Source organism: Periplaneta americana, chromosome 3 (genome assembly GCF_040183065.1).
Source record: "Periplaneta americana isolate PAMFEO1 chromosome 3, P.americana_PAMFEO1_priV1, whole genome shotgun sequence".
Taxonomy (NCBI): Eukaryota; Metazoa; Arthropoda; class Insecta; order Blattodea; family Blattidae; genus Periplaneta; species Periplaneta americana.
The window spans coordinates 80327468-80351076 of NC_091119.1; the positions used below are offsets into that span (position 1 = coordinate 80327468).

The window sequence follows — 23609 nt, forward strand, 5'->3', positions numbered from 1 at the left end:
TTAGTACCCTCATCACAAAGCGTAACGCCCTCCATGCCTTTCCCCCTGTGTCAGTAACGTGTTCCCCCCAGCCGAGATTGCTGCTAAATGTTATTCCTAGGTATTTACATTTTTTAACTTCCGGAATGGTTTCACCCCCTAACATATACGATGCGATTATTTTATTTCTTTTTCTTGTAAAGCTAATGGCTTTTCTCTTTAGAGAATTTATTTATTTTCATTTTGTTGGCCATTGCCCAATCGTTTATTCTATTGAGGTCATTCTGAAGGAGAGTAGTATCCTCATGACTTTTTATTTCCCTATATACGATACAATCATCCGCGAATAAGCGAACCCTGGACAAGATGTTAACTGGCAGATCATTTACAAAAGCAAGGAATAGAAGGGGCCCCAAGACACTCCCCTGCGGGACCCCGGAAGTAATTTCTATTGGGCTCGATAATTCCTCCGACAAGTTAAAAATTTCTTGATCCATTGGAGTACTTTGAAGTCAACCCCCATTGATTGTAGTTTAACCAACAGTATGTCAAATGGGACTACATCGAATGCGTGTTTAAAGTCAATAATCACTGCATCTATTTGGCTATTTGAATCTATTCCGTCTGCTAAATCCTGACATACAGTTACTAATTGACTCTGACATGAGTAGCCCCCTCCAAAACCCACGCTGACAATTATGTAACCAATTTAAATCATTCCAATGCTGCCTTAGGTATGCTGAAATCAAGTGTTCCATCTGTTTGTAAACCATAGAGGTGAGGCTGACTTGTCTGTAATTTTTTGTTTCTGAGCGAGACCCTGACTTATAAATTGGCACCATTATTGTATCTTTCCAATCTCGCGGGACAGTACCATTATTTATTGATATTTCAAATATACGAACTAGATAGGGAATCATGGCTTCCCCTCCCAATTTTAACATGTCTCCGGCGATACCATCAGGTCCTACTGATTTATGAGTTTTCAAATTAGAGATCCTTCTCCTTATGTCCCTAGACTTGATAGAAAACTGATCCGTATTTTCCACAGAAGCTAAGTTAGGTATTATTGCCTTCATCCCAAAAAACAGTGGCATAAAAGGAATTTAGTTTTTCTGCTTTTTCTCTGTCCTGTACAATAAATTCATTGAGGTTGTTCTTTAGAAGGAGGCTCGAATAGTTTTCCTTGCGTCATCTCTTCACATATTTATGAAATTCCCCCCACCCGTTTTGTTCACCTTTGAAAAGTTTATTTAAGTAATTTTCCTGCGCTATCTTCTTCGCATTAAGCAGTTCTTTCGATAGTTGTTTGAATCTTGTTTGTTTTACAATGCTTTCCTTGCACTGGCTGTAGGATTTCCTTAGTTTTCTTTTAAGTTTCTGTATGTAATTATTATAATATTCGGGGTCAGGATTGTTTGATAAACGTTTAACCGGGATAATTGACCCCTGCGGAACACCATGTTTAATATTTCTAAATTCTGAATAAGTAACTTTATGACTATTTGGTACACTTATTTCTACTTTTTGTTTTCTATTTGATAAGTACGATGTAAACCAACCCAACGTCTCATCTTTAATACCATAAAACTTCAATTTTTTTACTAATATACTATGGTCTACACAGTCAAATGCTTTAGCCAAGTCACAAAAAATCCCATCTACATGTAGTTTCGAATTTAATGAATTTAGTATTTCATCCACCAAACTAAAAGCAGCATTCTCCTTCGATTTTTGTTTTCTAAATCCAAACTGTTCCAAAACTAATATATTGTTGGACTCCAGGTAATAATATAATCTATTATACATAACTTTCTCAAACACTTTTGGGAATGTTGTTAATAATGATATGGGTCTATAATTAGCAATGGTACATTTATCTCCCTTTTTTTAGTCTTTCTGGAAAAATACCACATTGCATTGACAAATTGCATAGATAGCTTAACGGAGGGGATAATATTTCAGAACAAGCTTTCAGAACTTTACTTGGAATTTCATCATATCCAGAGGAATATTTTGTTTTTAGTTGTTTTATCACATGCATGATTTCTGCTGCGGTAGTGGGAATAAATTTGAGACCTAAAAACTCAGTGTTAAATGCATCAGTTAGGTAACCAAGTGCAGCATCTTCTGCACAATCTTGAATGTTTAAGTTCTGAATAATATTTATATAGAAGTCGTTAAAATGATTTGCAATTGATTTTGGGTTATCTATTTTACTATCATTGATTTTAATGCAAGTAATATTTTCATTCTTTGAATATCGATTAGTTTCATTTTTAATAATATCCCAAATAGTTTTAATCTTATTATCTGAATTTTGTATTTTTTCATTCAGATATATTTTCTTTGCATCTTTTATAACTTTTGTCAAAGTTTTACAGTAATTCTTGTAGTAATTAAGATCATGAGGATCATCACTATTCCTACTCATTAAATATAGATTTCTTTTTGTAGCACATGATATTTTAATTCCCTGAGTTATCCACATGTTTTTACTTTTACATTTTTTCACCACCTTGACTGGAAAACATTCATTGAAATAATTCGTAAATGAAGTGAAAAATGCATTAAATTTAATATTAATATCAATGGTATCAGCACTATATACATTTTTCCCAAGATTCATTTTGTAGACAAGTATTTAAATGATGAAATGCCGGGTAATATTTTGGCGAATCCTCGGACCTCACCTCATCTCACTACATCTCGCCAAAATGTAAAAAATTGCACAAAATTGTAAAAATTGTAGAAAATTACTAAATTGTAAAACTATAAAAATTTGTAAAAATTATAATTGTAATATTGTAAAATTTTGACTTGTTCCACATCTTAAAGCTTCATTGCTCATGTAAGATTTATGGAATAAAATGAATGAATGAATGAATGAATATTCCTGTTAGTATAATCTGCTTGAACTCCGCCCAGCATTCTTCTACACTACTGCCCTTTACTACCCATGTTGAGTACTTTTCTCTAAGATAATTTTGGAAGCCTTCTCTGTCTGCTTTGTTATATTGCAAGATATTTTTGTTCTTTGTTCCACTTGCTTATACTTAGCATTCCATAATATTTCAAGAATTACCGCGTCGTGGTCACTAATACCTGCAATTACTTCAATACCTGTTACTATTTCTGAGGGTCTTAAAAGAAATATGTCTAGTAAGGAATCTCCCTGTGTTGCCCTATCTGTTACTTGTATTAAGTTGTGTTTCCAGATGAGTGAGTTTACTAATGACTGGGTTTGACCCATCCCTCCGTCTATTGTACCCTGCCAGTTTACCTGGGGCAAGTTTAGGTCTCCCACGACGATAACATATTGGCTGCGAATGTTTCTATTTTCCAACATATCTCTTATTTTACACACTATGTTCAAGCCTTATTTCGGAGCCCTGTATAAACCGATGATGTGTAATACGAGTATGTTTCGTGAATAATCATCCGCTATGTCTACACCCAACATTTCCAACTCTGAGTCTTTAAAATTTTCAGCGCTCTGCAGGCACTCTTTCACACATATAAAAACTCCTCCCCCTGTTCCTATACGGTCGCGTCTGTATGTTATATAATCGTTTCTAAATACTTCTGAGTCTGTTACTTCGCTGGAAAGCCATGATTCCGTTCCTATTTGAATCAGAGAATGTAATAGTGAAAGATATTGAAGTAATTAACGCTTGCAAGGGTATCAAAATTGACACTGCTCCTGGCGAAGACGGTATACGGATGAAAGTTATAAAAGATCTTAGAGCTTACAAAACCATCTCATATATTGCTTCCTATATGCTTCGATGGGGCATGTTCCACCCTGTTTAAGATGTGGTAAAACCATTCTCATTTACAAGAATGGTAATCCTGATAATATCAATAACTGGGGGCCTATAACTATCTTTTCATTACTTCGCAGAATAATCGAAAGGATAATTGATAAAAAACTCCAATCATACCTTGAACTCACAATGAATCAGCACGGGTTCATGTCCAGTCCTGGAATGTTTATCAATTCATCAATTTTGAATGGTTGTCTGAAGGACTCTAAACCGAACAAGAAAAACTGCTGTATCATTATGCTTGATATTTCTAAAGATGTCTCTCATGCTCATATTGAAAAAAGCCTTTACAAGTTTCCATTTCCTCCCAAACTGAAGGCTCTTGTCACCACCCTTCTTCAGGAAAATTCAACTAGCATATATATAAATAGAACCACAAAAAGTCAACAAATTCCAATGAAAAAAGTAGTGATCCAAGGAGCCCTCCTCTCCCCTATCCTTTTTAATCTGGCCTTAGATTTCCTATTAAATGAATTAAGTGAGAGTCAGATCACAGAAGAATATGGATATAATGTAATTCCTCAAATGGAAAACATATTGATCCTCACTTTTGCGGATGATTTGATCCTTGTATGTAAAGATGAAGATGCAGCTAAACATCTTATAATGCTAGTCATGGGCTCTCTAGCAAAAATAGGTCTGGACATAAATACTAGTAAAAGTAACGTAATTTCGCTTCACAGGGGTTAGCTTAGTTCCCATCCTCTTACTACTGCTGATGGCAATGAATTCCATTGCATTACCCCTCACGAAACGATTAAATATCTAGAGATTAACTTCAATGATGAAATAAAATTTAACGCTTCTGAAGTTATTGCTCAACGCGCTACAAACCTGAACCAACTTGTATCATCCGCCATGCAGATTCCTGAACAAAAGTTAAACATCATTAATCAGTATACCTGGCCGCAGATCATATATACCCTGCAGTGTGCACCATTGAAAGATCTAACTGCAAAGTTTCTAGCTGACGTCGATAAAATTATCCGTAGTTCTGTTAAAGAAATCCTGATGCCATGATATATGCACCGCGAAAGTTAAGAGGTCTAGGAGTTTTCAGAGCTCAGTGGGAAGCATTTCTTCAACACATAAATGTATGTTGGCTGCTTCTGGATGAAAGCAATCCTTATATTGCTGCTACCCAAAACCTTCAAGACGAAATTGATCTGAGTATTAGTCATTTACCCCTTCAGCCAGACCAAGTTCATGATTTCGTCAAAAATGTTCGAGGAGAACACTTCGTGAAGACTCCTTTAAGAAATGGAGTGAACTTACTGGAAAAGGGAAAGGTGTCACATTTTATTCCCACTGGAAGAAAGAGAAATGGTTTCCAACAAGAAGGGTCTCTCCTGCAGCCAATGGACTGAAGCGATCAAAATGAGCTGCAACGTTTTTCCAGTCAGAACCCTCCCACGCAGAAGCCTTGGTACTACCCATTGCAGAAGATGCGATGAGCAAGAAACCTTAGCCCATGTACTGGGTTTTTGCCGGAAGGGAGTATTACTGAGAATTGACTGTCATAATAAAATTCCCTCCATGATTGCCAATAAACTTTGCCGGGCTGATAAGTATGAGGTGTACGAGGAAATTGGGTGTCTTTCTGCTGATGGTTCAACTCGAACAGCATAATCATTGTTATAGACCAAAAAAAAAAAAAATTGTGCACTCATTCTCAATCCCACAGTCCGTTTTGAGAACAGCGAGGAACAACCTAGAGAAGTCTGGAAAGAAAAACAAGCAATTTATCTGCCATGCTGCAGCGATTTGGGGATCAAATATAACATCAAGACATGGGACGTTACAGGAATTATGATTGGGGCTAGAGGCACAATCCCATGGGAGTCCTTAGAAGTCTTCCGAAAATTAAAAGTTCCTGACAGCACCCTGGACATGATATCCTCCACTGCACTGAAGTCATCGATTTGCATAATTAATCATCATTTATATTCTTTATAAAATGTAATTTGTTTTGTAGCCTAAATTGTTTGTTGCATTTCCAATAAATTTTTCAATGATAGCCTACCTAACTATGGTTTTTATTAAAGAAAAAATTGAATTAAATATAAATATTCATTTAGAATTGATTAGGAGGTCGATTATTAAACCCTGGTTGAGACAGCTATCAAATATCAATTGGAATTTCTTATTTTAGCAAATACCTTACTATAATACAAGGGGGATCCAGGAAATAACGACCGTTCGCGCATACCCGCCGCGCAGCTGACTCCCCTTCCTTGTTTGAAGGTCAACTGGCTTCCTTAACATGTGTTCTCATAATGTTGCGAGTACTGGTTGCAACAAGTCGCCATTGTGCATTTTGTGTTACTTCAAAATGAACGACGTGATTGATAATCCCGCCGACTGTGAGGTGAGGAGTGTGATTCGATTTTTGAATGCCCGATATTTGAAACCTGCAGAGATTTACCGGCAATTGAAAGAAGTGTATGGTGATACTGTATTGAATTAAAGAAATGTGAGAAAATGGTTCGAAATGTTCAACAATGGGCGAACAAATGTCCACGATGAAACTCGACCCGGACGCCCATCACTCATCACAGAAGACCTGAAGACTAAAGTGAACGACAGAATCTTGCAAGACAGGCGCACATCACTCGACGAATTGCATATTGCCTTTCCTGACATTTCTCGTTCTTTGCTTGGTGAAATTATGTCGCAACATCTTGGCTACCACAAAATCTGTGCACGATGGGTTCCACAGCAACTGAGTGACCAACACAAAGCTCAGAGAATGGCCTCAGCATTGACATTCTTGATGCGATATGACACAGATGGAGATGCCTTTCTTGATCAAATTGTGACTGGTGATGAGACCTGGGTGTCTCACAACACCCCAGAGACCAAGCGCCAATCACGTCAGTGACATTATCCCTCATCACCCAAGAAACCGAGAAAATTCAAACAGACTCTCTCAACACAAAAAGTCATGGCTACTGTCTTTTGGGATCGCAAAGGTGTTCTTTTGCTGGATTTCATGCCAAAAGGCACTACGATCAATGCAAATCGTTATTGTGAGACTTTACGAAAACTACGGCGAGCCATCCAAAACAAGAGGCGAGGAATGCTTTCGAGAGGAGTTGTGCTTCTTCATGACAACGCCCACCCGCACACTGCTGCTTCAACTCGAGAATTGCTGGATCAATTCGGTTGGGAAATCTTTGATCATCCGCCCTATAGTCCAGACCTTGCTCCTAGCAATTTTCACCTTTTCACTAAGCTGAAAGACTTTCTGGGTGGTACGCGTTTTGGAAGTGATGAAGAGTTGAAGAAGTCAGTGAACACCTGGCTTAATGAACTGGCGGCAGAGGAGTATAACACGGGAATTCTAAAGCTAGTGAACAGATACGAATGACAAATGTTTAAATGTAGGTGGTGATTATGTAGAGAAGTAAAGGAAGCTTCAGTTATGTAACAGACTTTGTTTTTTCAAATAAATATATTTTTTTAATTATTACAACAAAACGGTCGTTATTTCCTGGATCCCCCTCGTAATACCGGGCAGCTAGCAGTTCTGCGCGCAAACGACGCTGGTGCTGCTACCTAGGCTGCCAGTGTGGAGATACTCGCGAAACAAGCTGTAATCAACTGTATATTGTTGCTGGGCTGGTTAATAATTTTATTAATTAGTGCTGTGTTAAAATGTCAGGGTGTATATGTGCTGTTTATAATTGCTACAATTACAGCATTACAAATTGCTCCAAATCGTACTTTCGATTTCCGAGAGTTCATAAAACGCGAGTCAACAAAATTCTTTAGTAGGCCTTTGTCTCTGTGTTGATAGGACAATAAAAATTGGCTTTTTCATTTAAGCCTAATAAATGGATAGAAAAATATATTGGAAATTGTAAAGTTTTAGCAAATTAATTTATAATTTATATTGTTGTCCACATACCTTTACTAATTATTACAAGCATCAGATTATTACTATTTTTATCTTTGCAGTTGTCAGCAATGGGTATATAAAGCGTTATTGTAAATTCATTCTTAATTCAGAATTAATTTTGTCTCACTAAAGCAAAGAAAAAATATGTAACAATTAATTACGGAAAATAATATGAAGCATGCAATATTTCTCATAATATGCAGCTTTGATATAAAATAACGTTACATTAAATATGGTACTATTCAACATTTCTTAAGTGTCTCGTATATTATTCTACATTAGTACCTCACGTTTTAAACAATAGTCCAATTTCCACTATGTTAATATTTGTATTTGTGGATGTAATTCCATGCTGCTCCACTAGATGTCAAGTCCGCAATATTTCGCACTCATGTCAATGCTGCTAGTATATAGCTGTCCGGTATTATTATAGTAAGGTATTTGATTTTAGTGCATTAGATAGGGTGGTTAGTTCATTTGTAACGGAGAATTCGGGTAACTTCAACAGTGTAAAACATTAAAAAATAGTAGAAATGAATGTTCAGCATCGTTATTTAAGCTGCGATGACATGTTTAGAGCAATTGATATAATTGAAAACGGTGGAACACAAGCTGACTCAGCAATGGCTCTGAAAACTGCAAGAGGCGTAATATTCAGAATGTGGAGTTGATATCGTGAATTTGGTAGTCCAGAAGAACAACATCCAGATAAACCAAGAGTTACAACTGCCGCACAAGACAGATTTCTGTGTCTAAGAGCCTTGAGAGAAAGGACTTCAACTGCAAGCATGTTAAGAAGTGCTTTGCAGAATGTTGGGAATGTGGTTGTATCAACCCAGACCATTAGGAACAAATTGCACAAGAGAGGTCTTAATGCCCGTTGCCCATTGAGGTTTCCAGCTATTCGACGTGGAAATTGAAAACCTCGTGTTTTGTGGTGTCAGCAACATGAAGATTGCACAGATGATCAATGGGGTCAGGTTCTCTTTACTGATAAATCACGCTTCGGTCTACATCCAGATTCCAGAAGAATACGCATATGGAGACAACCAGGTCAAGCAGAAAGACTAAGATATGTACAGGAGGTTCATAGATTCCAAGAAGGTTCTATCATGTTATGGGGAAGAATAATGGCACCTCGTTTTAGTTGAAGGAACACTAGGAGCAAATTGTTACATTCAAGAGATATTGCAGCCTGTAGTCTTTCCCATCGCTGAAGAAATTGGTCCTGAATTCCTTCTAATGCACGACAGTGCCACTGCACATGTTACCAGAACAACAACACAGTTGTTGGGAAGACACAATATTCAAGTTCTAGGGTGGCCTGCTCAGTCCCTGGATCTTAATCCAATTAATAATTTGTGGCATAACCTTCAAAAGAAATAAGATGAAAGAATAATGGAACGGAGAAAAATTCTCTCCGGCGCCGGGATTTGAACCCGGGTTTTCAGCTCTACGTGCTGATGCTTTATCCACTAAGCCACACCGGATACCCACCACGGCGTCGGAAGAATCGTCTCAGTTTAAGTTCCAACTCTTGGGTTCCCTCTAGTGGCCGTCCTCTGCACTACGTCATAGATGTCTATGAACGCAGGACTGAAGTCCACACATGTGCTGAGGTGCACTCGTTATGAGTGACTAGTTGGCCGGGATCCGACGGAATAAGCGCCGTCTTAAATCACGAAGTGATTTACGCATATAATATATATTATTTTAATCTACCGAAGTACATATGATATTTCCATGCAGATATTCTGCGTCATCATAAGATGAAAGAGTAATGGAACGGAGAAAAATTCTCTCCAGCGCCGGGATTTGAACCCGGGTTTTCAGCTCTACGTGCTGATGCTTTATCCACTAAGCCACACCAGATACCCACCCCGGCGTCAGAAGAATCGTCTCAGTTTAAGTTCCAACTCTTGGGTTCCCTCTCTCTCTCTATATATATATATATATATATATATATATATATATATATACGTAGGTGGGAGGATAATATTAAAATAGATTTGATGGAGGTGGGCTATGATGGTAGGGACTGGATTATGTGTGTGCGTGCGTGTGTGATCTGGGTCTAATCATGGTTCTTCATTTGTTATTTTGTTTTGACTAGTAACCATGGTAGATCCTGGACTATGCCCACATGTGCAATGTTGGGTGTATCAAATAGTTTGTAAATATATATGTCTATCAATGCTAACAAAATAAGTAATACCGGTACATAAATGCAGTAAATTTGTCACATTAAAAATAAAATTGCAATGGCTGCACTCATCTTGCATTTTTAGTTAGAAAATATAAACATTCTTTTCATTTTGCAAATCAGTTATTATATTTGTTTTCTGTAATCAGTTGTAATCACGTTAATAAAATTACAATATGCCTTTTGTTATAGGCAAACACATAATTAGGAATTTAATACTGTGAAGGAATACAAGTAAAATGAAGCTGTAAGTACCAGTACCAGTATAAAAAAAAAAATTCCAATTAAGCTATAGACACATTTCAGGTGCTGCATTTCATATCAATGGTAGAAATATAGTACGTTTTAATTTATTCTACATGCACACTGCCTTTTCTAAATAATAATTAGGAGTACCCTATACCTGCACACTTGTTTCACGATTGAAAAAGTGCATATGTGGCTGCTATTGTCATACCATAGGCCTACTTATAAATTTTGTTTTTAAATATTTTACATGAGCTGAACAAATGCATACATGTAATTCTATGGCTTTTACGTCTCTAGATGTGCTCTTAGAACATGTAGTAGCAAGATCATTACAATGAGCTCTTCTACAGCAGCTGATACCACAGGAAAAGAGACTAATTATTGTATTTACATCAGCTAGTTTTTTAAGTGCAAATGACATAACTATATCAGAAAGTAAGTTTTGTATGAAGTAAATTTATTTAGGAATCACTCTTGTTTGTATTGTTCTAAGTTGTATGTATATGGTAAAGTTTAGAATAATTAATTAATAAGGAATTATAGGCCTATAGCCATAGAGGCCGTATTTTTAAATATTGCAATTACAGGTTCCATTTAAATGCTGTAATTGTGAGTGAGATATCTTGTAAAAGAAATAAATGAAGTGAATGAAGTATGTTAAGGGAAGAACTGGATTTCAAAATCATAGTTGATATTAAGAAGTATCAAGGAGCAGAGGGATGATTGGCCTGACATTCATTTGTATCATTTTTACTCGAAGCACATAAGTCCTCATCAGACCTTGTCTAACCTTGTCACTGAAATGTGGCTACATGTCACTAAGCTGTCTCTTCATAAAAACCTACCGGTACCTAAACTTATCCTCAATGTTGGCCCATTATCCTTCTGTTTGATAGCAGGTTGTCTCAGTAATAAGCATAACATGTTAAGTTTTAATGGCTGGTTCTGAAAGAACAGAACAGCGGTAGGGGAACATCCCTACTCTCACAGCTTCTCGCATGGCAGCTGCTCTCTCTATCTACTATGTGTTGTCTCTCTCTACCCCCTCACCCCGTTGGTAGATAATAGATGATAAAGCGTAAGTAATTACTTTGTGATTCAAGACAGGACTATGTTCCGTTGGATGCCAGGCACTCATAATGAGTGCATCTCTGTACTTGTGGTTGGACATTGTGTCTACTGTTACACATACTGTGACACAGTACATGAGGGCAGGCCAACAAAGGGAACATAGTAGGTAGAACTTAAAAATGAGAGGGATTAAATCTGGCATCGGGACTTGAATCCAGTGTGGCTTAGTGGATAAAACACCAGCATGTAAAACTGGAAACCCAAGTTCGAGTCCTGGTGCCGGAGATAATTCTCTGTTCTACCAATTCTTCATCATATGGAAACGCAGAATTACTGCACTGAAACTCAGTATGTACTTCATTACATAATAGTAATATGATAAAGCATAAGTAATCACTTTGTGATTCAAGATGGCACCATGTTGTCGGACCCCAGCCACTTAATCACTCGTAATGAGTGAACCTCTGTACTTATGGTTGGATATTGTGTCTACTGTCACACATATTGTGACATGGTACATGAGGGTAGGCCAACAAAGGAGAACACAGTAGGTTAAACTTAAAAATGAGAGGGATTCAATCCAGAATTGGGACTTGAATCCAGTGTGGCTTAGTGGGTAAAGCACCAGCACGTAAAGCTGGAAACCTGGGTTCGAGTCCCAGCTGGAGATAATTTTTCTTTGTTCTACCGATTCTTCATTATAAAAGTCTGTGTTTTGGCACTTTTGTCTTCTGACGAAAGAACTGAGGTATGGTATGTACTCCTGTTGTATGTTATCAAAATACAGCCAACATGTGTCCCCATCTGCCGAGAGATTGCGATAGAGCACAGAAGTAGTGACTGGGACAATGACCAGGAAAGTGTTCTTTACCGTGGATGCACTATGTTGATGATGAACTTTTCGTGTTGACCTTCTTTTATTTACTTTGAAACAATATAGAAGAATAGAAACTTGTTTTTCATATAACATTTACTACAAAATTGAAAAATATAGAAGAATAATGTCTCTCTTTATACTAATTAAATAGTTGCTAGAATTTTTCACATATTTGATAATAATGTTATCATATTCAAGTGGGTATTTGGATTGAAGATTGATACAGACCTATCAAAGTTTAGTCGAGTTCGATGAAATAATCACTTGATCAGTCAGTTATGACCATTGAATTCATTTTTCCATCAGTGTACTGATTACTGTACAATTTTTTGTTTGTAATTTTAGCTAATATAATATGTCATTAACTGAGCGAGAAGTTTGTAATAAAACAGAACTTTCATATCAACAGTGAAAAAATATGCATCTCTATACATGGGCCTGGATCGCAGGTACAGGCCCCTGAAGGAATTACTTCCAGAATCACAGGATGAATTACCAGTTCGGAAAATGTGTGTAAGTATAGAAAATGACGAACAGGAAACCTGACACATTTACAATATTGGCAACAACTCTTATATGCTATTGAGTTTATAGCACCCTCATTCTTATGTTGAGTAAAATATTTATTTTGTTTAAAGTGCATGATTATAATGCCTTTATTTAGACTAGTAACGGGAAAAATAATCTTCAGTGCTGTGACGAGTCATATACTCAGCATTTGATATGCTATATTTGACTGCAAATCTCCTGCATATGACCTTCAAAGGCAGTGAACCTAGACATTCGACATTGCTTAGAGATTCTCATGCCTCCTACTGTTGAGGCAAACAGTTGGTGCTTGGGCATAAGAATTACCAGCTTTAGGGGGAACAAGTTTCTTAGACTCATAAAAAAATAAATAAAATAATAATAATTTTAGCTCAAACTGTTTACTCTGTACAATTATTGTAACTACTTCTGCCACACACAACAGAGTGAGAGAAATGAGCTTGCAACAGGAAGAATCTTATTGTTTTCTAATGCTTGTAGATACTATGAGTATTGTTATTGCCATAGTACCTTAAACACAGTGTCATGAATTTTTATTCATATCCTTGAGTAGGCCTAGGTTGCTTATACTTATATATTATTGCCTGTGGCAGAGTGGCTAGCCTCTCTGCTTTCCACTGTGGTTGCCTGGGATCACCTGAGTCGCGAAGGAATTTGTGATAGACAAAGCAGGCACGGGTTTTTCTCGGGGTTCTCTCATTTCCTCTCACCATTATCATCATCATTCCACCATACTCCACAATCACCCTCACTTTGCGTGGTCCTGAGCCAGGCCTCCAAAACAAAAAAATAATGGCTAAAAAGTTGTACACATTGTGTTTAATAAAGACTAATATTTTTATATTTACATATTGCATTCTAAAACAAGAGAGATACAGTTCTGAACCTCGGCATCACATAGATACGTGATTATAAGAAATCAAACATACTTGATTGTGCTTACTCACTAGTCTTGGTTTTCCTTCCTGTCCTGTTACAACACAAGAATGTATGGATAATGTATGCACTTACCATCCAAGCAATCTGTGGTTTGATTCCTGGCATGGCAGTCCATCCATGGGAGTGGGTGTTTGTTCTTTGACATGTACTATCTCGTGTTGTCTTAGTGGTGGCCCCATACCGTGCGAACCACGTATCAGGAAGGGCCACAGTGTGAGTTTTTCTTCAGTGCTGGTTCAGAGATATATCTTCCCTTACACTACATTAGATTGTAAGTCAATATTGAAAAGAAGAGGTAAAACAATAGAAGAAAGAAAGGACATTTCATTCCAAAATGGATGAATGAAATGAACGTATTATTGTATTAAGTAGGCGTGTTTATGTTGTAGCTGAAAATTGTTTAACCACCCAGGTTAAATTCAACTCTGTATTCAAGGATAAATTATGCTTTTGGTATTATTCACTTTCCTAAGCAGAGTTTAAACATTTTTATGTACACAGTACTGCTTGATAATTTTTTTCTGGAATTTTCCATATTTAGGTGATTTTGGTAGAATTCGACAGAAAATTGTGGAACATTGCTATCAATGTCCCGACAGTATTCCATTCCAGGACAATCCCTGTCAGTAAGAGACAGATGACAGTCTGTACAATATTCTATATTCTACGCAGTGATTCACTAGCTAGAGTCCCCAAACTTACTAATAAAATCACTGTTTATTTACATTCTCTCATCAAGAAAATTTTTATATACATACCTCGAATTGTAAATTACTTAGAACAAATATTTGTGTATTGGAAGACAGTAGCAGAAGAGTTTAACTTAAAAATGAACATTGAGAAAACAATAGTTATGAAAATATCAAGAACACAGAGTGAAGACTGAAATAGTAAGTTATCAGGCACAAATTTGCAAAAGGTAGAGAAGTTTAATTATTTAGGAACAGAAATTTCTTCAAATGGAAAAATACAGCATGAAATTAGCAAAAGAATACAGAAAAGTTCAAATGTATACAATTTAATAAAACATTTAATTTGGAATAAAGATGTACCCATAAAGAGTATAATGGCAATGTATAAAACATATTTCAAGCCAGTATTGACATATGCTTCAGAAACCTGGGCGCAACTGCAGAGGTTATATCAGCGTTGCCAGTGTGTCGGAATTTTTGTTCCATAGGAGTTCTTTTACATGCCAGTAAATCTACTGACATAAGTCTGTTGCATTTAACCTTTAGACTACCAAGCTCTATGACCAACACAAACTACCAAGCGGGGTCAACCTAAACCCCGAGGAGAAATTGCTTTATAAAGAACAATGAAAACAATATGTTGTTGTTGTTTTCTAATGCCAGGCATTTGACAATAAAGTCATTTGACCTCTTGCACTCCAATATTTTTCAAAGATATTATCATGACTAGCCACTGAAGCACAGATTTTGAGGTGTTCCGAATCCATTTCTTGGTTTGAGTTGCACAATGGGCAGTTAGAGGACTGATATATTCCAATTCTATGCAGGTGTTTGGCCAAACAATCATGGCCTGTTGCCAATCTAAATGCAGCTACAGAAGATTTTCGTGGTAAATCGGGAATTAACTGTGGATTTTGATGCAGAGAGTTCCATTTTTTCCCTTGGGATTGAGTTATCAAATTTTGTTTGTTGAAGTCTAAGTATGTAGATTTAATAAATCTCTTCACAGAGTAATACGTAGATTTAGTAACAGGTCTGTAAGTAGCAGTGCTGCCCTTCTTTGCTAAAGCATCCGCATTCTCGTTTCCCAGGATTCCACAATGGGATGGTATCCATTGGAACACAACTCTTTTATTGAGTGATAATAATTGAGAGAGCATTTTAGTTATTTCTGCTGTTTGAGATGAAGGTGTGTGTTTAGAGATGATTGATAGAATAGCTGCTTTGGAGTCCGACAATATAACTGCATTCCTAAATTTATTGATGTGGCATAGAAGATTCCTGAGACATTCACTTATTGCAATGATTTCACCATCAAAACTTGTTGTTCCATATCCAAGAGATCTATAAAGTGAGAAGAGACAGCACTTAACACCTGCACCGGCACCTTGTTCTCTGGAGATCAAGGATCCGTCGGTGTATAAATGAAGCCAGTTTTGTGGAGGGTACCTAATATTAATTGTCTCTAAAGACAATTGTTTCAGCATTTCAGTGTTTACTTCTGATTTCAGTATTTCTTCTGTTACATTTAGATTATATTCTATATTTAATCAAGAAATGGATTCTGAGCACCTCAAAATCTGTGCTTCATTGGCTGGTCATGATAATATCTTTGAAAAATATTGGAGTGCAAGAGGTCAAATGACTTTACTGTCAAACGCCTGGCATTAGAAAACAACAACATTCTATATTTAATAGAGTTAAAGGGTTTGGTTTAATTTGTAAGTTTTCTTTTAAATTCGGGATATTGATTTTCTGTTTTAATTCTTGAACAATGGATATGAAACTTTTTTGAGTTTTCAGTCTACAAAGAGGACTGTATGAATGCCAATTGTTACCTGGTAATCTGATAAGTTTTTCATATTGAATCAGTGCTTTTTCTTCTATTGTCATTTTGATGCTTTTAATATTAGTGAGGAATCTCATAGAATCTATTGGCGTTGTTTTGATTCCACCAGTAATGAGTCTGAGAGCTTGGTTTTGAACATATTCTATGTCGTTTATGAAAGGTGAAGTAATTAAAATTTCTCCGCAGTATGTCAGCACTGGCTGTATAAACATTTTGTATGTAGTGTTCAAAGTATTCCTAGAGCATCCCCATTTCTTTCCTGCTAGTCTTTTTAGAAGGGAGAATCTTTTACGAGCTTTTTCAGAAATGTATTTCAAATGGTTGCTCCATGTTAACTTACTATCGAAAATAACTCCCAAGATATTTGGATTCATAAGTCCTAGGAAGGTGTTGGCCATTGTATTGGATATTGAATTCTCTTTCGTTTTTACCGAGTGAAAATATTTGGTAGTTACGTTTGCTTAAATTGAGTGTCATCAAATTTGATGTATTCCATTCATGTAGTTTATTTAGAGCTTTAAGAGCAGAATTTTGAATTTTGTCTTTATGTCTGTAAGATCCGGAAGTCCACAAAACTATATCATCTGCAAATAGTGCTGTTTTCATGTTTGATTCCTCTAATAGGGAGGGTAAGTCATTTATATAAATATTGAATAAAGTTGTGCTGAGGACAGCGCTCTGAGGTAGACCTCGATATGTTTGTCTGTAACTAGAAAGTGAGTTATTGAATTTAGTGGCAATGAATCTTTAACTAAGGAATTCTGATATCCATCTGAACATATTGCTGGAGATACCTAATTTCTGGAGTTTTAGTAATAATTTATTTCTCCAAACAGAGTCATATGCTAACTGAAAGTCAATAAATATTGCCAAGGTATCTTCTTTCTTGTTAAAACTGTCTTTTATTTCTTGGCCGAGGCGTATGACTTGTTCATTTGTAGAGTGTAGTTGTCGAAAACCGGCTTGTCTTGGTGATAAAAGATTTTGGGATTCTAAATACCAAGTTAATCTGTTGGAGACCATGGACTCCATGGTTTTTGCTATCATGCTTAATAGTGCTATTGGTCGATAACTATTAACATCATGAGCAGGTTTCCCTTTTTTGGGAATTGGTACAATGATCGCTTTTTTCCAAGCTGCAGGAATTGAGGTGTTCCATGATAAATTGAAAATGGATAAGAGTACAGACTTGGCTTTTTCCCCCAGATGTTTCAAAAATTCGGAATGAATGTTGTCGGGGCCAGGAGATTTCTTGGTTTTTAAATTTTGTATAGCTAGAGTTAATTCTTTGGAAGTAAAATTTTTATGAAATATTTCAGGTTTTGTATTAGTAATATTGTTTTTATTATTTTTATGTAATTCTCTTTTGATAAATTTGTCAGTTTTTTTGATATTGGGATGTAATCTGTGAGAGTTTGAGAAGTGTTTATTAAATGCGTTTGCTATATCTCTACTATCTGTTAGTGTTTTGTTATTATGAATGATAGGTTGGATAGTATTTTCCTGTGTATTGGAAATATTCTTCAGAAATTTATATGGTTTAGCGCTATCGGTTCTGTAATTAATATTTTCAATAAATTTATTGAAACTGTTCTTTTTTGCTGTTATGATTGCTTTTTTAAGAATGGCAGGCTTCTTCCTCCAATCTTGAGTATCTTCTGGTGTTCTGCTATGTTCTGCTTTGGTTCTTGCTTTATCTCTATCTTGTTTCAATAAATTCAGGTTTTCTGTCCAGAATGGGGTGTATTTTTTTGGTTTGCCTCGTGGAATGTGCTTTTTTGCAATTTTAAAAACAGATTCACAGAAATATTTGTTCAATCTATCTGAGTTTGTATTTTCCATTAGTGGTGTGTTGACCTTGAGGTGTTCGTCGAGTTCTGTTGTAAATAGTTTCCAATTCGCTTTCTTAAAGTTCCATGTTGTTTTGTTATTGTAGGGTGCCTGTCTTCGGTTTTGGTGGAGATGGATAGAAGCAATGATGACTCTATGGCCAGATCCAGGGTCTTCAATTATTTTTTTCTTGGTTTCGTGATGGATATCTGATGTTACTAGTAATAAGTCTGGATTTGTACCAGAACCAGAATAATGAATGAAAGTAGGGGGATCTTCTTTTCTGTAGACAAGTTCTGCGTTTGTAGTATTTAGGAGGTCCATGATCATTTTTCCAGGTTGGTTTACATTATCGTAGCCCCAAAATTGGGAGTGGGCGTTAAAGTCACCAATTATGATAGTTTTAGGTTGTATATCAAACAAAGATAGATCAAGGGGATTATTAGGTGGGTTATAGGCACTGTAGATTTTGAAATGTTGTTGATTTTTCCATACTTCAATTTTTATTAGTTCTAATTTGTCTTGATTATCCATTTCTTTTATGATTTGAAAATTTGTAATTAATTTCTTTGATGTATCTGCGAGAATTCCACTACTAATCTGTCTACCTTTGGGTAACAGTTTCATATAAATTAAAATGTTTTAATTGATCAGCATTAAGATTTGCTTCTTGGATAAGGAAGATATCTATATTATTATCTGACAGTATATTGGCTAGTTCAGTCTTCTTGGCTGATGTTATACCGCCAGCTGTAAGATGTTTAGTTGATTCTGTACCATTAAAGTAGTCCCCGCCCGGAGATCCGATTGGGGGACTATTTTACCTCTGGATAATTTTACCTTAATGGTACTCATTTCATATTGGAATGGTTAAATGGCAAGTTGTAGCCGATTTAAGTGAACACCATATTTTAACGTTTTGGTGGCTACTTCATTCACACACAACCCCCAGAATGTCTGGAGTACCACACCTGCTGTTGGTCGACGGGTCCATTGGACCTAGCTGGGAGATCTTGTTGATCACCAGCTTTCCCTGCTTAAGCCACTGGAGGACGATTTTAGTGCCATAGCAGGTCAGCACTAGGAACAGAAAAGTAGAAAGAGGAGGAAGGAAAGGGAAATGAACCCCTAGGCCTCGAATGCTCTAATGCCGTTGGGGTCGAAGAAAGTAAGAGTTCAGTCAGAGGGCTGGATAGGAAAGGGTAAAGAGGGAATTAGGTATTGGAGAGAGGAAAATTATACCAAATTCAGTCATTAACTCATCAAACTGACCAGTGCTAATGGATGAGTAGCCCCACCCTTTAGTTCAGCTCATAAAATTATGCTTACTAACAGCTGCACCACGGGAAGGTAGGGATGGGACATTGGGTATTTGTCCAGGTTGGTTCCTTAAAGCCTTCAATGGGAAGGATTAATGGCTCTCCCCCCTGTATCCGACAGATACTTAAAAGAAAATTATGAATATAGTGTATTTTGAAAATACAGAATATTTAATCAATGAGTTCGGAAACAATACAAGTCCAATTTTACTCTAACCTAACTGAAATTTCCTTCTCTAGTACACTTTTTCATATTTCGAATACATTTATTCAAGTTTTCCACAATTTCTTCTGTGAGTTCAAATTTAAAGTTCAAACTATTTTAGGGCAGATATACTAAAGACAACGAGAGCAAAAATATTCACAAAAAATAAGTAGGGTGTACAGCTGAACAGAAGAAAATTATGTAACAAATTTCGCATCTGAAATCTACTTCACAGTTGCACTGCTTGGAAGACGCACTGTTTTGGTAATTTTCTTTAAATGGCTTTCACACATGCATTTTTTTTACACATTTCACAGAATACATTAGCCTTCCTGTCAATTTTTCTAGAGCATAGCTGACATCAGTTTTTTTATAGCTTGATTGGAGGTTCACCATCTTCTCTTCCCATAGCTCTGGCTCAGGAACAAGTTATCTCATTGCAGTTATTACTGGTTTGTGAAGTCCTGTGGGATGCTGAAGTCGTCATTTCACTTGCGGAATGATCAACTCCTTCCCAAGTTGGAGCAGAAAGTTCCTTCTTCCTTGCGTAGTACTTGACTGAAGATGTGAATTCTTCTTCCATAGTATATAAGCATTGAGACACCCAATGTCGACAATGTTCAGGAATAAAACATAAGGCCATCTTCTTGTGGTTCTTTTCACAGATTATTCATTTACCATTTTGTCATCGACTCCCCCCCCCCCTTTTAGGGATAGACAGCAATTTCTTAGGTATTCCTTGCCTATTCTTTCTCATTGTTCCACAAAGTGTCAAATATTTCTTGTAAAGTTCACTTGCAAGTGGAATAGATGTAAAAAAGAATATCTGTCGTAATGCCATATTCTCCTTGTAGGCAGCTGGTTAGATCCAACACTGCTCTTTGACCTTCATTTTATTACCCATTCTTTTGCAGTGTACACCTGTAACTATTGCGTAACTTGATTCCACATCAACCAGGGTCCAAATTTCATTTCATACTTAGCAGCTTTTGACTTCATAAATAATGAAAGGGCAGAGTCCTCGGAAAGAAACAAGTTGTTCATCTAATGTAAAATGGGAATTAGGGTTGTAGCTGGACTTACAGTGGTCGACAAATAAACTGAAGACATCTCTGATAGCAGCCAGTTTATCATTTCGTCTTCTTTCATCTCTTGTACTAGTGTTATCAAATCTGATGAATGTCGATAACTGCTGAAATTGAGTTTGAGACATCGCAGCAAGAAATGTCTATTTAATACATGGAATCTGTAGTTCACAAGAGCTCTATGGATTCCCGTTTAGCTTCCAAAACACTCGTGGTTATCAAGACTCCTAAACATGCATACATTTCATCGACATCTGTTGGCAGCCATTGTCTCTGTTTTTTCTGGATTCTTTGTATTCCATTCTTAATGAAAAGCCTGTGCCTTTTTATTAGTATAGTCTACGATAATTTAAAAAATACTATCATCAGAAAATATCTCGAAAGCTGGAGGCGTTCACTGCTGTGGTCTCGTGGTAGTGTGTTCGCTCCCGAATCCAGCGAGCCGGGGTTCGATTCCTCGCTTGGACGAGTCGCCTCTGTGAGGTTTCTTTCGGGGTTTTCCCATCACTCCTATGGTTGAATATCAGGTAACTTTATCAGGTGTCTGGAACTCCACTCATTCTCGCCACTTCCTTCCCCCCCTCATTATCCTTTCCTTATCATTCTGGTTGTCTTCCTTGGTTTTCAGATCGTGCCTGTGGCAGCCCTCCAAAGCTCCTGACACTCTCGGCCGGCCTCCATGGATATGCGAAAGATTGTAGTTGATGACACAGCAGCAGAACCCACTCACCTCCCGATGAGAGGGGTAGCATACACCTCAGACCATTGGCCAGACGGGAGGGGTGGCGTACACCTCAGGCCGTTTGAGGGGGGAATGTGGGAGGCTGTTGGGGTTGAATAGTACACGGACTTAGAGGGATGTCAGGACAAGCCCGAGTAAAAAATAAGCAGTTATTGAAAACCGTTTGGAATCATATGTTCCAAGTAGAGTGTTCAAGAAAAGGAAGAAATCTTGGAACGAGGTTCTGGCAGCTGAAGAAGATAGTGAAATTAAAATTCTGTGCTTGAGAGAGTGTGACAGAGAAATCGCTCAGATTTTCAGAATGGATGATAATTATGCATCATGTCTCATATGAACGACTGACAGGTATTCTTCCAGAACCAACTATAAAGGTTACAGGAAACAAGACTCTATTATGTATTTTGTAGAAGTATTGATGTTCTTGAACAATCTTAGAACTAAGTACTATTTCAGTTGATTTCTGTGTTTATGTTTGTTGTTAAAATATTTTATTACAATTACTACTATTTAATTTAATGCTCCCTAAAATCATATGGATGGATCATTTTTAGTTTTAAATTTTAATCATTTTGATACACAACACATAGGCCAAATATAACTTCAATGTGTCACACCCGTCCACCCGTTCTGTGCATAATTATTTTTAAAATGTTGTGATACAGGTATAAATGTGCAATTATTACAGGAAACATTTATAACATTAAATAACTTTTAGTACAAAAATTCTCAAGATATTTGTTTTATTAAGTTCATAGAGTTTTCTTGTTTTCATTAGAGGTGTTCACTGCAAGGGCAAATTTTTGTCACACCCGTCCTCCATCATTTACGATGCTGCTATCTTAAGTATAGTTAGAATTCTGCGACAATAATTACACAGCAGGTGCAAGGTTTAATGTACTACACTGTGATCCAGGTATGAGAGTTTTAGCATGAACTGCAAAAAATCAGGGGTCAGTAAACTAGTTAAAAATCTTATGCAAATGTCACACCTGTCCGCATGGAATGGCTGCATGGCAGTTTCAAGGAGTCGACAATGAAGAAAGTGACAAATTATTACAGGGCAGCAATTGTCAATAATGTCCCTGATATCTACAAAATGAAAACAGCTGTATATGCCACACTGTATCATTGCATGAGCACCGATAAAAAACCACATCAAAAGTGTCCCAAAAGTAAATTATCATGGTGCTTTTACAATAAATGTATTGCACTAGATGAAGTTCCAGGACGTCATAGAGACAATATTCATGCTCCACTTAGTATATCTACTGTGACTAAAATAATTCCATTGTATCAGAGGCTTGCATCAGACATACTATTAGGAAGATGTACTAATGGCATGACTCAAAACGCAAGTGAGAGCTTACACAGTGTCATTTGGTCTGTGTCCCAAAGAAACTTTTGTTTCACAAAAGAATATACTTTAGGGTCTTGTAAAAGCTGTGTCTCAATTTAACAAGGGATGTTTGAAGACTGAACAGAGCAGGGAACTCACCACTCCTTTGTCATCTTCCCAGAAGAAGATCTGCTTATCCAGTGAAGCAGAATGTACGATTGCAGTCTTCACAAGGAAAAATTGAAGAGAAAGGCAACCTTGGAGATGAAATTGGATGAAGAGAAAACTTTATTGGAGCAGGAAGGAAAAACATATGATGCAGGAGAATTTTAATGGGTATGTGTCTCAAAGAAATATTCATTTTACAAAAAATCCATTTTTCCGCAAGTTTCCCCCCCCCCCCATTTCAGTACCAAATTTTTTCATACTAAATATTAACCAAATTAAATTAAATTTTTACAGCAAGTAGTTATGGGATATTTACACGCTTCCGTATATCAATATTGTAAAATATGTTGTTTATTTTTTAATAATTTTTATACATGAATTATAGAACAAAAAATTATTTCAAAACTTTAAAAAATATCACAAAGTAAATAAATAACATTTTTCATTAAATAAATGCATAGAGCTTAGTTCAACAGCTCTGTTCATGCCTTGTGCACGAAACTTAAAAAATTGAAGGCTGAAAATTACGATTTTATAAGCCTACTAGAAAATTGGATTCTTTGATACCGGTAAAAATTATAAAAAAATAAATAAATAAAAAGGGAACCAGTTAAGATTGGGGCTTTAAACTTTGGGTTTTTTTTATCTTTTTATATACTAAACATGGTGTCAAAATTTGGTTTCAATCGGTACCAAAGAAAAAAAGTTGAATTTTTCAATGGAGTCTCCCCTTAAAAAAATCATCATCATCGTCATCATCATCATCATCATCATCATCATCATCATCG

At 36.5% G+C, this 23609-nt stretch overlaps 1 long non-coding RNA gene across 3 annotated transcripts in view; it reads left to right on the plus strand.

The window, feature by feature from the left end:
* Positions 1-23609, plus strand: part of LOC138696210 (uncharacterized) — a 55889-nt gene that overhangs the window by 20380 nt on the left and 11900 nt on the right. For 2 of the 3 annotated variants that reach the window (XR_011331284.1, XR_011331285.1), the window contains exon 5: positions 21204-22989. This is a non-coding gene — a long non-coding RNA (uncharacterized lncRNA). Of the gene's footprint in view, positions 1-12516; positions 12621-21203; positions 22990-23609 lie in introns of all 3 variants that reach the window. The other variant, XR_011331286.1, reaches the window with a different exon arrangement.